Source organism: Centrocercus urophasianus, unplaced genomic scaffold (assembly GCF_019232065.1).
Source record: "Centrocercus urophasianus isolate 14NV4802_14NV808 unplaced genomic scaffold, USGS_Curo_1.0 seq_16, whole genome shotgun sequence".
Taxonomy (NCBI): domain Eukaryota; kingdom Metazoa; phylum Chordata; class Aves; order Galliformes; family Phasianidae; genus Centrocercus; species Centrocercus urophasianus.
Genome location: NW_024884711.1, coordinates 19,055,248 through 19,069,220, shown reverse-complemented (window position 1 = coordinate 19,069,220; position 13,973 = coordinate 19,055,248). Strand labels below are relative to the sequence as shown.

At 37.6% G+C, this 13,973-nt stretch overlaps 1 protein-coding gene across 1 annotated transcript in view; it reads left to right on the top strand.

Moving 5' to 3' along the window:
• The window catches only part of HDAC9 (histone deacetylase 9), a 438,875-nt gene that overhangs the window by 284,330 nt on the left and 140,572 nt on the right, over window positions 1–13,973 (top strand). The window lies entirely within an intron of this gene.

The following is a 13,973-nucleotide window of genomic DNA, read 5'->3' as shown; positions in this document are numbered from 1 at the left end:
AAATGCTATTTTATCTTCAAAGGCAGAACTATCTTTCAACAGAAAGAAGATTTATTTCCTACTTGAAAATATTAGAAAGAAAAAGTTGCAATATATTTAGTATTGCATAATATGAATTTTGAATCTCTAGCTTTGATCCTGTCTCCCTCTTGGATTTTGTTTTTTTTCCTCTTACTGTATTGTATTATACTTACAAATTGTATTGCATAGGGCTTGCAAGCACAAGTGCAAACATACCAATTGCTTGTGCAAGGAGGCATCATCCTCTCTTAAATGAGTATAATCAGAACAAAATGAAGAGAAGGGAGGAAAGAATTTAGAGTTTGGAGAGTAGAGATGTAGAGAAAACATTTGGAAAGCTCTATCAAGTAAATGTGGCTCTTACACATGCAAGTCCATGGCAGTAGAAAACAGAACATTTAAATAAAACTAAAATGAACCTCACAAATACTCCCTTAGTGAATACCACCTACATAATGAGATTTCCCTGACTGGCTGCCAGGCTCTCTTTGGCCCCAAGAGCAGGGGGCAGATGTGGGGCATGCTGGAACTAGGAGGAAGCTGTCCTCACCCCACTCAGCAGGTAACCCACCAGCCTGACTGCAGCACAAACATCAATTAAAGCAGCTTTGTTGGAAAAGTAGTTTGTGGAAGGTTAATAATTGCACAAACTCTCCTGGGTAATCTTCTCTAATTCTCCTACAGAATATCTAGCTTTAGAGAGATGTTTACAAAATTATGAAGGCATCACAAAAGGGTGTGAAGAATTGTTTTTTTTTTCAGATCCTGCAACATCAGATGTGGGAGTTTTTTCTGAAATTACAAGGAGCTTAGTTTAAAACAGTCAAGAGTTTTCCTTTGCACCATAAGTAGTGAACTTCTGGAATTGGCTGCCACAGGAGACTGAGGAGATCATAGTTCAAAATGGTATAATATAATATACCATATAAGTGTAATGTAATGGGTGTCACAAACAGATAGTAAAGAGGAAGGGATGCTTCTCTAACATCTATACAGCAAAAATTTGGGAAGCTGTCATTAAATAGCATCTCCTGTTGCCGTGGTCTTAGAGAGCATTCATCACAATGGCCTGGTCTGATGCAGTAATGCATTTCCTATGTTCTTCTCAAATTGATTTGGCTCTGTTTGGAGCTACAGTCATAGCCCAATACAAATTTTGCTTATAAATTTATGTATTTTTCTGTCTAGCTTGAGGGGAAAGCTCCTTTCTGCTTTCTTTTTCATGGGCTGTGAATTAATCTCTTCAAGACATGCTGTCAACGACCCCAACAAAACAAATCTCTTTCTTTCTTATTTCAGTTTTCCTTAGTTTCAAATTTGTCTACACTACACACAAAATGTAGTAATTATATTCCCGAGACTGACTCAGTTCTTAAAGTCAGTCTGAAAATGCAATAAAGTTCTCAAATCACAAGGGAGGGAGTTTATAGTAAGGAATCATCTTATTAAATATGTGAAGAATTAGGAGAAGAATATAAAACCTTCAAGATAAAAAAAAGAAAAATCCATGGCAAATCTTCGCATTAACTAATATGTTTAAAGGAGAAGAAGATGTGAAGAAATTCTTAGTTGCTAAGTCCTTCATGGTGTGTTTGCTAACTAGCAGTCATAATATTTTTACCTCTAAATGGAATATGATCCTCTGTCTGGGACAACCAGTCATTAATATGTAACACGTAGAGCTAGGATATGTCTGTAGTACTGAATAACTCTTTTTGCATTGAGAACACTGGGAAAATGATATAGATCAAGGAGAGAAGGGAAATGAAGTTTTTTTCATCTTATGCTAAAAATTTTCCAATTCTGAGCATGGAAACATAGAATTTTACTATTTGAGAGAGAAGCTTTAGTTTAGTAACAATATGAGGACAGAAAATTGTAATTATGTTAAGAGAAACTCCCCAAAATGAAGTGACATTGATATCTCTGTTCAGATCAAGATAGCAGGCAGTAAAAATTGTTTCTGGACAGATAATACCTACAGTAATAGATGTAGCATTACACTAATTCTGCTATGTTCCTTGATTTATTATTATTATTTTTTTTGCACTACTTAAGTCTACGTGTGTTATACTCCACACCTAAGAACATCTTAAAAATCTAATAACTGAAGCACAGTAAAAAGAGCATGAAAAACAACCCTCTGTCCAAGGAGCTGTTCTCAGGGTTTCTCCCCTGTGTGCTAGGAGGTTTAGCTGTACTTGACTTTGAGGTTTAAGCTCTCCCACTTCCCTACTCTTAAATAAACAGTAGTTTCTGGCAATTGAAGAAAACCACACCTGACCTTATATTTATACCTGTGATTTCTTTAGGTCTGCAGTGGTATTCTGAGAGAATAGAGAACTTACAAGCAGAATTCCTTGATGGATTTATTGGCTTTTTCTTACAAAAGTAAACAAATGCGACTCCTGCACTGGAGTGGCTGAGTTATGAGATAAGATCTGTGTTGATAGTCAGCCTCTAGCTCAGATGATGAAGTCTTCACTTAGCGATCAACAATCCAGAGCCACACAGCCATTCCTGAATCGCAGTCCCAAGACTCCTGGGAGTTGCTCAGAATTGCAGGCAAATCCCTGTCACCAGCCTTCAGAACATCCACTGGGCAAACAGCCCAAATAAGCAAATAGTTTGGTCTAACATACACACAAGCCAACAGTGCTAGACGAGAATCACACATGTGCACAAAATGTGCTCTAGACGAAAATATCTACAGAAAACTGTGTTCATGGTTTTTCAGGGTGTAGCATATACTCAAGGTGATAAATCATCTGTTTCTCCTCTCTCCCTCCTGTGGCTGCACAGTGATTAAACACCTCTATCAACCAAGTCTTTTAAGTTAAATCAACCTTATAAAGATTCCTCCTTCTTAATGCTTCACCATGCATGGGTTCACAAAATTAAATTAGAATATTTTTATCTGTTTGGGATCAGTACTGTTTCCTCCTCCTTGTGTTTACTTTCTTTCAGTAGCTGACATCAAAATGTTTTCTGGAATGCTGAGACTAAGTAAGTTATGCTTAACTCAATATCTAATACAAATAGCCCTGGGGAAGCTCCAGCAGCTCAATCATAAAAGCTACAGTTTCTTTTAATAGCTTGCCACACTTTGCTGATATTATATTTCTCTAATCACCAATCTTTACGTGCCTTCCTGACCTTGGAGCTCTCTGTCCAAATGACTTTCTGGTATCAAAGGCTTGTGTCACTGGAAGAATGAATGGCTTTCATTTTTCTCCCTGAAACTTCCGGTTCCTGGCATCTGCAAAGAATTATTCCAAGCAGTGTTTTGCTGCCTTGCGGCCAGTGCCCTGTAGTGGCCTGACTGATGGAAGTGACTTTTCCCAAAAAGGTTATTGTGGGCAGTGGTGGGTGGGTGCTGCCACTGGTGCGCAGTTAGCTCTGCTTTCTCAGCTGATTCTGTCCCACCATCACGCTACCACAAACATCGTGACTCCACAGCAATTAATTACTGCAGCTATCGTAAGTCAGCAAATAAAGGGGGTATGTACTATTAGATAGTGGAATATAGCAGTAAACAAGAACCTTCCACAATAACCACAGGTTCAGATGCCTTAGCGTTACAATAAAGGTGAAGTTCTAAGTTCAAAAATTCTTAAAGAAATAATCATTGCAGGGAGAGCTAGGGAGCAGGACCATCTGTATGAATGTCCAAAAATTACACTTGTGTTGCTCCGACCATTTCTAGGCCATGCCAGTCAGTGTTTGGATCCAAATTCTAAGATATTTAGCTTGCATGATTTGTCTCTATTAAAGCTGGATTCTTTTTCTCACCATACACACAATAAAACAACCTAAATGAAACTCATGTATACATATTTTTCATTTTATTATTCCTTTTTTTTTTTTTTTTTTTTTTTTTTTTTTTTTCTTTTCTACGGGAGAAGAGAATTTTTTATTTTCAGGACATTCTTTACACACTTCAAGTGTATTATGACCTTAGCTCCACAACTGCAGTCAGGCACTCTTAGTGCTGAGCGCTGAACCCTCATGTTGCAAAGGATAAACTGCTTGAAAACTTTGTAGTTGGGATAGATAAAGCCAGATGATGTAAGGTGACACAAAGTCTCAGGTTAGAAGACTGCTATAAGCTCATATAGCTGATCAATAACAGATAAAATTTGAAAATCCTGCTTTGTCTTTTAAGAGAGAAGATTAAAACATAATCCATTTCTGCGGAATGTTGTATTTGAACTACTTAAATTAAATTTTAATTCAAAGAATGCAAACAAAACATCATCAGAGATACAAATCCTCTACTTGATCCAAACTTTGCTCAGGGCTTTCACCCTCCAGTGCCTCTCTCCCAGCAGTATGGCTCTGCAACCCTTTATTAAATGGAAAGGAGAATCTCTTCTGACCACTCTTCCCCTTAAGGGGAGGACACCCACCATGCACACAAAGTTTACGAAGCCAGAGGGAGTCAGCCATGATCCCTAGCTCAGAACTTCTCACTCCCTTTGTTCTATTAAACTGTAAAGATTAGGTGACACAGTTCACAGTTCAGGTTTAGGCATTAAATGTGTACAATGGTCATCTCAGGCTTTATCCTTAACCCATAGAAGAAACTTGTGCTTTAGAGAATGGTTCATTCAACACATTGCCTACAACAAGAAGACTCATAGCTTGTTTCCCATCCTTTTGCCAGAGTCCTGAAGGTAAAAATAGATGACAGTGATGTGAATGCCTAATATAAGCAAAGAGGAATCCAACAATTAGCTCCTGTGTCAGAAGTTCTTCATTTCTTGTGGGCAAAGACTTTCAACAGTCCTAGAATCTCAGTACCTTCAAACATCTGATAGATGTCAGTCATGAATTAACACAGGTTTCTCTTCATCCCATGTGAAATAACAGAATAGTTTAGGCTGGAAGGGACCTCTGGATGTCAGTTTGTGCAACCTTCATCCTCAAGTGACAGTATGTTATTTTGACTGTAAAACGTAAGTCTTGCTGTGAGCAATCACTGAATATGAGGCAAAACTTTGATTTCAAAGAGTTTGGCCCTACTAGCTCGTGTAACTTCATCTAACACTTTTTGTAAGGAAAAAGTGTGTTGAATTTACAGGTATTACAAATGGCCTTTCCTCCTGAATATCTTCAATTCTTCCAGACGCTGGAAAGAAAAGGGCTGGATGTGCTGAGGACTGCAGTGACCCTCAAAACTCAACAGATTAGAAGTTTCCGGGAGTCCTTTGCCAAAAAGCTTCTATGTGAGTCAAAGAGGTGATCAGCCTTCCTCCACTCACCCAGTCTGTTCAGAAACCTTTTAATTCTACCTGAAAGATATGGAGCAGGAGTTCTCCAGTGTGTCAACTTGTAGTGCCTTATAACTGTAATATTTTATAATTTCCATTGCTCCGACTTTTTTCTTACTCTTTTCCAAATCTAGCACAAAACAATTCTGACTCTAAACTCCACTGCTATCTGCTGTAAGAAGAAACACTGAAAACCACAGTCCTGCATTATTTCTCCATTAAAACAACCAGAAGTTGAGATTATTATTGGTGTAATGCAGTTACTACAGATGTAATAGCTACAGGAAGGACTAGGAAAATGGGATATCTAATCCTAGTTCAATTGGTTTCATAACTCACAGTTTTTCTACACCTTGGTTTCCCCACATATAAAATTCTCTCTTTATAGCAGGCAAATTACAAATTAATTTCATGATAGCATTAACAGGATTGCATCATGCAAAGAATGTATTTATAGGTATTTGCACAAAAATTATTATAGAGAAAGATCTTCTGAGTAAGGAAAATGCAAGTGTAACAGCATATATATTCCAAAAGAAAAAAGTGTATTTTGTGTGCCATTACATTATATGTCTATCTGAAGATTATAAAAAAAAAAAACAAAAACCTTAAGAAATTCCAGCAAAAGGATTTAAAAACGAATAAACCATTGGCAGGTAATAGGGAAGTACAGCTTTATTTTCAGCATATTAGTAGCTACAGTCTTGCAGCACAAACATTTCCAGGCACTAAATGATTTCATTTGTCAGAGGCCCCAAATCTGAAGTATTTGGGGACAGCTATAATGTTATCTTGAGTGAACACAGGACCAACATAATTAGGAATAAAGAGGTAAGAAGCAGGGGAATTGCCTGCATAACTTCACTTTGCAAAATCCTCCCATGGAAAATGGCAGGTAGGAAATCTGCATAATAACAAACTTGTCATAAGACAAGGCCAACTAAATACAACAATTAGAATTAACATTTTGCTTTGACTGGTTTCCCAGATTCCCCCTCTTCCCCTTCCCAGGTTTCACTTAATGCAGTTAAAGCTGTGGGTATTGATTGTGTGCAATATTTTCCAGTACATTTTATTCTAAGCATTATGTGGTTGCAAGATGACTGTTTCTCTTTGTGGACATTGTTTTAAGAAGCTTCTATTGAAGTGCAAAACCTTTCTCTCAGATATCCCAATGAAAACCCAGAATAAATTTCTTGAATTCTCTTTATCTAGACTTAGATCTGTATAAATAAGCCAACCTAGACCCAAAAAAGAGTATATGTACTCACATAACTCTGACTTAGTAGCGGAGATTACCTTCTGCACTGTCAGGTTCTTTTTTAGAACTAGTAGAAACCCTCTGCTCTCTGTCTGTACCAAAACAGCTCACTAGATGCTGGATTTGATCTTCCCTGCTAGCCCATCTACTACTTCTGTCTGCTTGTGCTCTTCCTGCTCAGTCAGACTCCAACACAACCTCTGTCATGCGGACACCCTGCAAGAGGTGCTGTGGGCCATGCTTGGGGGTGTGGCTTTAGAGACTGAATCATCAATGGAGCTGATCTGCTACTACTAATTGTAGTAACTCTATCTTAGCTGGCCTTTAAACCTGATATAGTACTTCTGAGAAATAAGAAGACATCTCCTGAAAAATTAGCCATTTTTTAATGCAGAAAGTGACTTTCATATTTAGGCAGTTCTGAACATTAATAAATATATTCTATTGTGCTTTCTCTTGTCTCAGAAAGGAAGGAGATCTGATTACGGAGTGACAGGGCTCAGATTAGTATACACCAGGGAGTGGTCCTCTGTTCCTTTTAGCATGTAGAAATATTTTCCTGCAACTCAATTCTCTATGCTTAGGACTTCTTACTGGAGAAAAATATCATGTTGGCTAACACAGTGGTGAGATTATTTTGTAGCATGATCAAATCAACGAACCCCCTCCCAGAAGTGCTGCACTGGGACAAATATTCTTACTCCCCTCATTTTTCTTCTCTAGTTAGTCTTCTTTTTAGTCTCATGGTTTCTAGCTCTTGCAGTTTTCTAACATCTTATGATAGCTGAGGATTCTACAAACTCAAGTTCATACAAGATCACTTTTGGTAGAAAAAGAATAAATGCAAAGAAAAGGCTGTGGAAGACATACAAGCAAAATAGTTTTCAGATTTTAAAAACCATAAAGAAAATGGAGAGCACTGGCACAAAGATGATGGTGTAACGAGAGAAGAGATTGGACCTTAGGATGTTTGGTCCTTTCAATTCTGTAATATTACTACCCTGCTCTCCTCCTTTTTAATCCCATTCAGTCCTCTACACATCTCCTTATGATAGCAGTGTAACCCCTAAGTTCTTTTACAGATGGGACATCCTTGAAGTAAATTGTGATAAAGCAAGCTTAAAGTTCAAATAAATTAAATAATCATTCCCATGAAATTTAATAAGCATTATGGGTTTTCTGAAACTTGAGGGCCAAGATTTTCTGAAAGAATGAGAAATTGGAGAATTTATTCTGTAGTTTGTATTATAGAATTAATGCTGTGTTAGCATATATTATGTTCCACATTTCTTTTTAATCCTCTGGTTGTTCCTAAATCAGCAAACATAAAGGTTTCTGCTTCATTTTCAAATTGCCCATTCTGGCAGTTCTCATCCTTGTTAAAAGCAACAAAACCAGTACTGAGAAGCATTTAGTGGCAAAGTGGTTTCAAGAAACATTTAGAAGTAATCTTTAGGTGTTCAAGATGATTTTCTTCAATTTACTTGTAAGTTGATCTTACTATATATATAAATAAAAGCATAGCAAGCTGTACCTGGTGATTGCAGAAATAGACATTTACACAATGCTTTTTATATTTACAGAATAAATATACTCCTTTAAGTAAACAGAGCTGAAAAAATTACTTTGTTATAGTTTCTCTTATTCATCTCCAGCATCCTTCCTATATTCAAATCCTGCATTTTGTAAAGCTTTAATTATGCCACTGTCTAACTATATATCAAAATTACTCTGTCTGCAAAAAATTGAAGAGGCGATGAGCTAAGCATTGCAGAGATAAAAATATTTTTGAAATGCTTCAGGATATTTGCAAATTCGTGTATGTTTTCAAGAAACTCTGTAGTTGTTTCTACAAACATGTTGGAGAAAGATATTTTAACCATACTGAAGAAAGGTGTGAGGTTTGGTAATCTCTTTCTCTGAACTCTTCAGAGAGGCAGAAATCCTCCCGCAGAAGTCTGGAACCTGGTATTCATCAGGTTACAGCTCTGCTGTCACTCAAGTGACAGCAGAAATGGATGGATTGTACAGAAGATCTGTGGCGTGGGCAGTGTCACTACAAATGCCTGTTGGAGTTTTTCCATTAGATGCATTTAAGGAGATGATCTATGGAGAGGGAACAAAACACCATGGCTCTCCCTCTATTTGCTGACTACATCATCTATTGATACATCACTTTCTGACCTGATATACATCCATGCAAGAAAGAAGGAATCTACAGAGGGCTTCAAATGCAGATGTGATATACACAGACATCAACATATTAGTGTGTATGGATTGTATAATGAAGGGCAGGGTTTTCCAAAGCTTTTTCGTTATATTAGACCGAAGTAATTTCCATTTATTCTACAGTAAATCCTGTAGTCAGCAGAGTTGCCTATAAAACCGGTGCATAAGTATGTAGAAAACACAGATCCTCAGCAGGGCTGCTGCTGAATTTAGCCTGGAGGCAACAATTTCTCTCTGTGAAGGCCAAACTAATGATATTTCACTTAAAAAGAAACCATACGGTCTGCTAAGAAAAATGGTTCCAATGAAAAGCAGAAAAACTGAAGTAAGTGAAATGATCTGCATAAAGTAACACCAAGTTCATTTGCTGGTAATTTTGAAGAGATTTGGAAACAGTTTGGATAGATGTTTTCTCATTAATTAATTTTTGTCAGCTGGCAGTTTAACAGAATGACTATTAGAAAGCCACTAGAACTGGATGGTTGTAACACAGTCATGAACTAAGATTATAAAGCCAATTTATTCTTCACATCAGTGTAAAAATAAATGAACAATTGATAATACTGAAATTTAGGGCAAGATGTGTGCAACTATATTTTGCTATTGGTATTTATTTCTGTTCTCTTCTGCATTCTCTTATGCAAAGTACCAAATGATTTTGGGAAAGCCTTGTGCTATTTATAGTAAAGTAATTGCAGTATAATGTAACAAGAATCTTCTAAGAGATTTTTTTTAAAAAAGAAAAAAAGAAAGAAAGGTGCGAGATATTCTGAAGACTCCTTTCTCCCCTTCACTGTACACCCCAATTATTTATGTATTTATTTTAAATCTCTGGGAGAGTCAAAAAGGGAAGAAACAATTCAGCCAGGAGTGCAAGTTTTTTAGGAGGTGCTGCATTTACTTTGGATGTGTGCTGCACACACGGCAGAGTCAGCACTTTAGCGGAAGTGACAGAAGTCAAGTAGCTGCCAATGTCAGGAGTGGGGAAGGCAGATCTCACAGGAGTGGGAACCAAGAGAAAAAACAGAAGTTCAGCTGGGCCTTTGGAATTTCCCACGAGCAGAAGGTGGGAAGCAGTCTTCAGCGCCCACCTTGTTGCCAGTCCCAGACAAAATTTCGTATCACTCTCTCTTCTCTGAATCACACATATTTCACTGTAGTGACTTCGCCATTGTAAGTGAAGGTCTGTCAGTCCATGTGGTCACTTTGATTCCTCACTTATACAGATGCTTAGTTTTTTGGAAATTCCCTATATAAGGACATAAACTTGACCATTTCTCTTTGAAACCACAGATCAGCAGTCCATCTAACTTCTAGAGCAGCAGTAAGGGTAAGAGGTAGAGCTCCTGACCCTGCTGCTATCCTACAACCTGGCTGTGATCCCAGCCCTAACCCATGTGTTTTGTCACATAACTCAAGGCAAGGAATACATCCCTGCATATGACTCAATACAGAAGCACCTTTCTGTCACTCCATCAGTAGTAGTCATTCTCCCCCTCCTCTTTAACTACAAGGTAAAACATTGCCGGTTTAATCTGCTTTGCCAGCATGAAGATGCCCCTGTCCTAGAAGGGTGGCATGTCAACTGAGGGGCAGATAACTCTGCAGAGGTGGAAAACAAAGCCGTTTTGCATGGCAACCATGCCCTAAGCAGTCACTGCTGTATGGCCACCATGTACTAAGCCCAATCCTGGCAGCAGCTGAAATAAGTCTTTTTACAGTCTTCAGGAAGGCAGATGAGCCATAGGGTTGTTTCTTCTGTATGTAGCAACCTGTTGCCCAAGGCAGGCCTTTTCTGCCCAGGACACCAGGCAGATCCAGGATACAGACTTCATGCTGGTGTTCTGTATCTCACCCAACACTCAGTTAATGGCACTTCATCACTGTTTCATTATTTTATAGTCAATACAGAGTTCTTTGGACTACAGAATTGAGTTTTCTGTTGCAGTGAAAGCCTTGATAATTTCTGAACTAATATATCCAGATGCCTCAACACTATCTTCTGCACCATTTCTTCCTGTCTACTCTTCTACTTGCCCTAAATCCATTTATTTTCAATGTGTGTATCAGTGTCTGTACTTGCTATTTTTTTTTTTTTTCCTGGAAATGCTGACTGAATTTGTGGTTGGCTATGTATTTCAGATAATAATACTGATTTTTTTTTTTTCACTTTTATTGAAAGACTGTTAAAGTTTGTGGCTTTACATGTGGCTTTGTCAAAAATAGCATTGGTAGGGTTTCTTGGTCATGTGTTTTCTGTAAGTGATAGAACAATTTAAAAGAAGACCTCAACATCTTCATATTTAGGGACATCTCTATGAATCTAGACTATCAAAATAGAAATAAATAATTTCTGCACTTTCTAGTTTATGTGTACAAATATTTTCAGAATATTTTATGACCCATTTTTTCCTCAGCTCTTGAACACAATTGCTTACAGTTTCATTTGAGGAGAGCAGGCAGAACAGTATTTACAGAATTACCCCATCAAAAGAGCTTCAATTTCTGTTAACCTAGAACTCGTCTTGATACTGCTTCCTTAGGAATTCTTTGTGTTCTTCATTTTTTCCTTCACTTCTGGAAGTAATAGTTTAATCCTATTAATACTGTCATAAAATCCATGATTTCTGTCAACAACTTACATTTGAATCACATGAGAAGTTCCTAGGTGCCCAGGACTTCTTCAAGAGTCAGTCTTTGGGTGATGATGTTTTGGTTTGAGCCACAAGCTGCCACTGTGGGCATCTTGCAGCACACAGAGCTCAGCTTTACATGAATTAGAGGCTGTCTGTGTGGGTGCAGTCACAGGTCAGCCTAAATATCAATGCCTTGGATGCATCCAGCTCCTGCAGAATTGGAAAGGAATGGCAGAGGATGGCTAACATTTGAATGATCTTTAACATTTCCTTGACAGTACACATTGTATAATTTAGCAGAATGCATTATAGGTGTAAGAACAGACAGCTGTAAGGCTGGCTACAAATACATGGGAAACTATAAGCATTAAACTTGATATTAGGAATTGTAAATTTTGAAGTTTTGAAGAGGAAAGTTCTGTATCATAAAGAATAAAAGAAAAGAGCCAGCCCTGACAAGAAAAAACATGTGGATATCCATACTTAGGATTATGATATAGGCGTAGAAATTCTAGAATAATTAAGTTAAATACAAGTGTATCAAATTGAATTCAATAACAGACCAGCAAGAAAAGTTATCAGTGAATTCCACTTTTTTTTTCCTTCTTTAAATTGAAGGGCATTAAAACACAGACCACATAATGATCCAACCATATATATACTTGCAAGACGCCAGTTCTCATAGGCAGTTAAAACAAGAACATTCATTCAAATCTTCTCAATATTTGTATCATTAAATACTAAAACGTAGAAGTCATATCTGCACATAAAGAGGATTCACACCAACCCAGATTTCTTCCAGCTCACCTTAAACAATAATCCCTACAGTAATATGAAAAGAAGAACAATATTTAGATCCCACACATCCAAAATAGTCATTTTCTCTTTAGATACTGATTCTAAAAATCTCCCCCTGAAGATAATTACTGAAGGCCCGAGCTGGCTTCTTGGGAAGGTGAGGAATGGCCCTAGGTTTGCTCCAGCCAAGGCCCTAATTGCTTGCCTCTATTAATGAACTAATCTCGGACACCTGGAACTAGCAGGCTCCATGCTGGGCAGACAAGGCTCAGGTTACCTAAGAAATGTTCCAAATATATTTGCACAAATCACTAACCCTGCAGATGTGTAAATAGCACTTTTGTCATATTGCTGGAGAGATGGACATGTGTTTGCAGTGCTGTAGCACATAAAACCTGAAGATGAATTCATTGTGTTGCACTAATCCCTTCCAGAGGCCAGGTGGGTTTTAGGGGAGCCAGATAAGCATGTTGATTATCCACCTTACTCTTCGTATTAATCCACTTGTCTACGTGACACAGAATATCACAGACATTCACAGCATAAATATACAGATTGCTGGAAAAAAAAATTACGTGCTGCATAAATGCCTGCTGTCTGTAAAATGTAACCTAATCAGGAAGTTAGCCAAAAACCTTGGATAAAATCTGAACTAGTTAAACCGTTAAATGCAAACTGCCAGAACGCAGATTCACCAACCAGTTGATCCTGGAGAGTAGGGAGTACTTTTGCCACAGACAGCAAAGTACCGCTTGTGCCTTCACTACTGAGCACTCAGTCAACGCTGTAAACAGTAATGCTAAATACTCATAAAGGAATTTATATACTTCTGTTCTCCTTTGGGAAAATATTTAACACAATAATATCCATGCATTCTTTTCTTCTGCTTTCCAGTCACACGCACCCTCAACAAAGGTCACAAAGATGTGCATACCAAAGAGAACAAAATTAATCCCCTCTGAAGATTTATCACAATTAAAATCATTAGTGAAACTAAGTAAAGAAAATAAGGCACTTGGGTATTTCAGGGAAGAATTCCTAAATGTTTTGTTATGCTAAGGAAAGGGAATACATAGACCTGTTTAGATGCTTCCAGATATTTCCTGAAATGTTGAAATGTATAACACCATCCTGTCTTCATATATTAAAAAAAAAAAAAAAAAAAAAAAAGCAAAAGCTTGGGTCTGTATTTAAAGAATGGGAAATGGTTCATGACCTCAAACCAAGAAACTTCTTGTAAAGTCTCTTCTGCCTACTCATATTTTCTTCTTTATTTAGTCATTTATGACAAGGTCTCAGGTGATTTACCCTTCTCATGACCTTACGTCTTTTCACTGAAGTGGTGACCTTGGATATTAATGTGGGTTTTGAGGCTGACTTTTTAAAGCATTTGTCCTCATTTCAGATGTTACTAATGTACACTCGTTCTCATAAAGGCCTCCCTTCTTGCATGCAGGGCAGACGTTCTAATTTCCCACAAGCTATGGATTCTTTCTGCACCTGGGCCAGGACTACTCCTGCCTGGTTTTCTACAGAACTTGATCTGCTGCCTTGGCTTGCAGCATTCAGCAATGCTAGTTTGAAGAGAAGAAAAAAAAAAAGCAATCTATACCTTTACAGATAGATCTATCTATCAATATATACCAGACCTGGGTGAGAATAAATAAAGTCTGTAATTCTACGATGCAAGTGTGAATTTCAACTGAATTTGTATGGCAAAGTGGTTTTGAAATCTCTTTCTTGAATTCACTCACA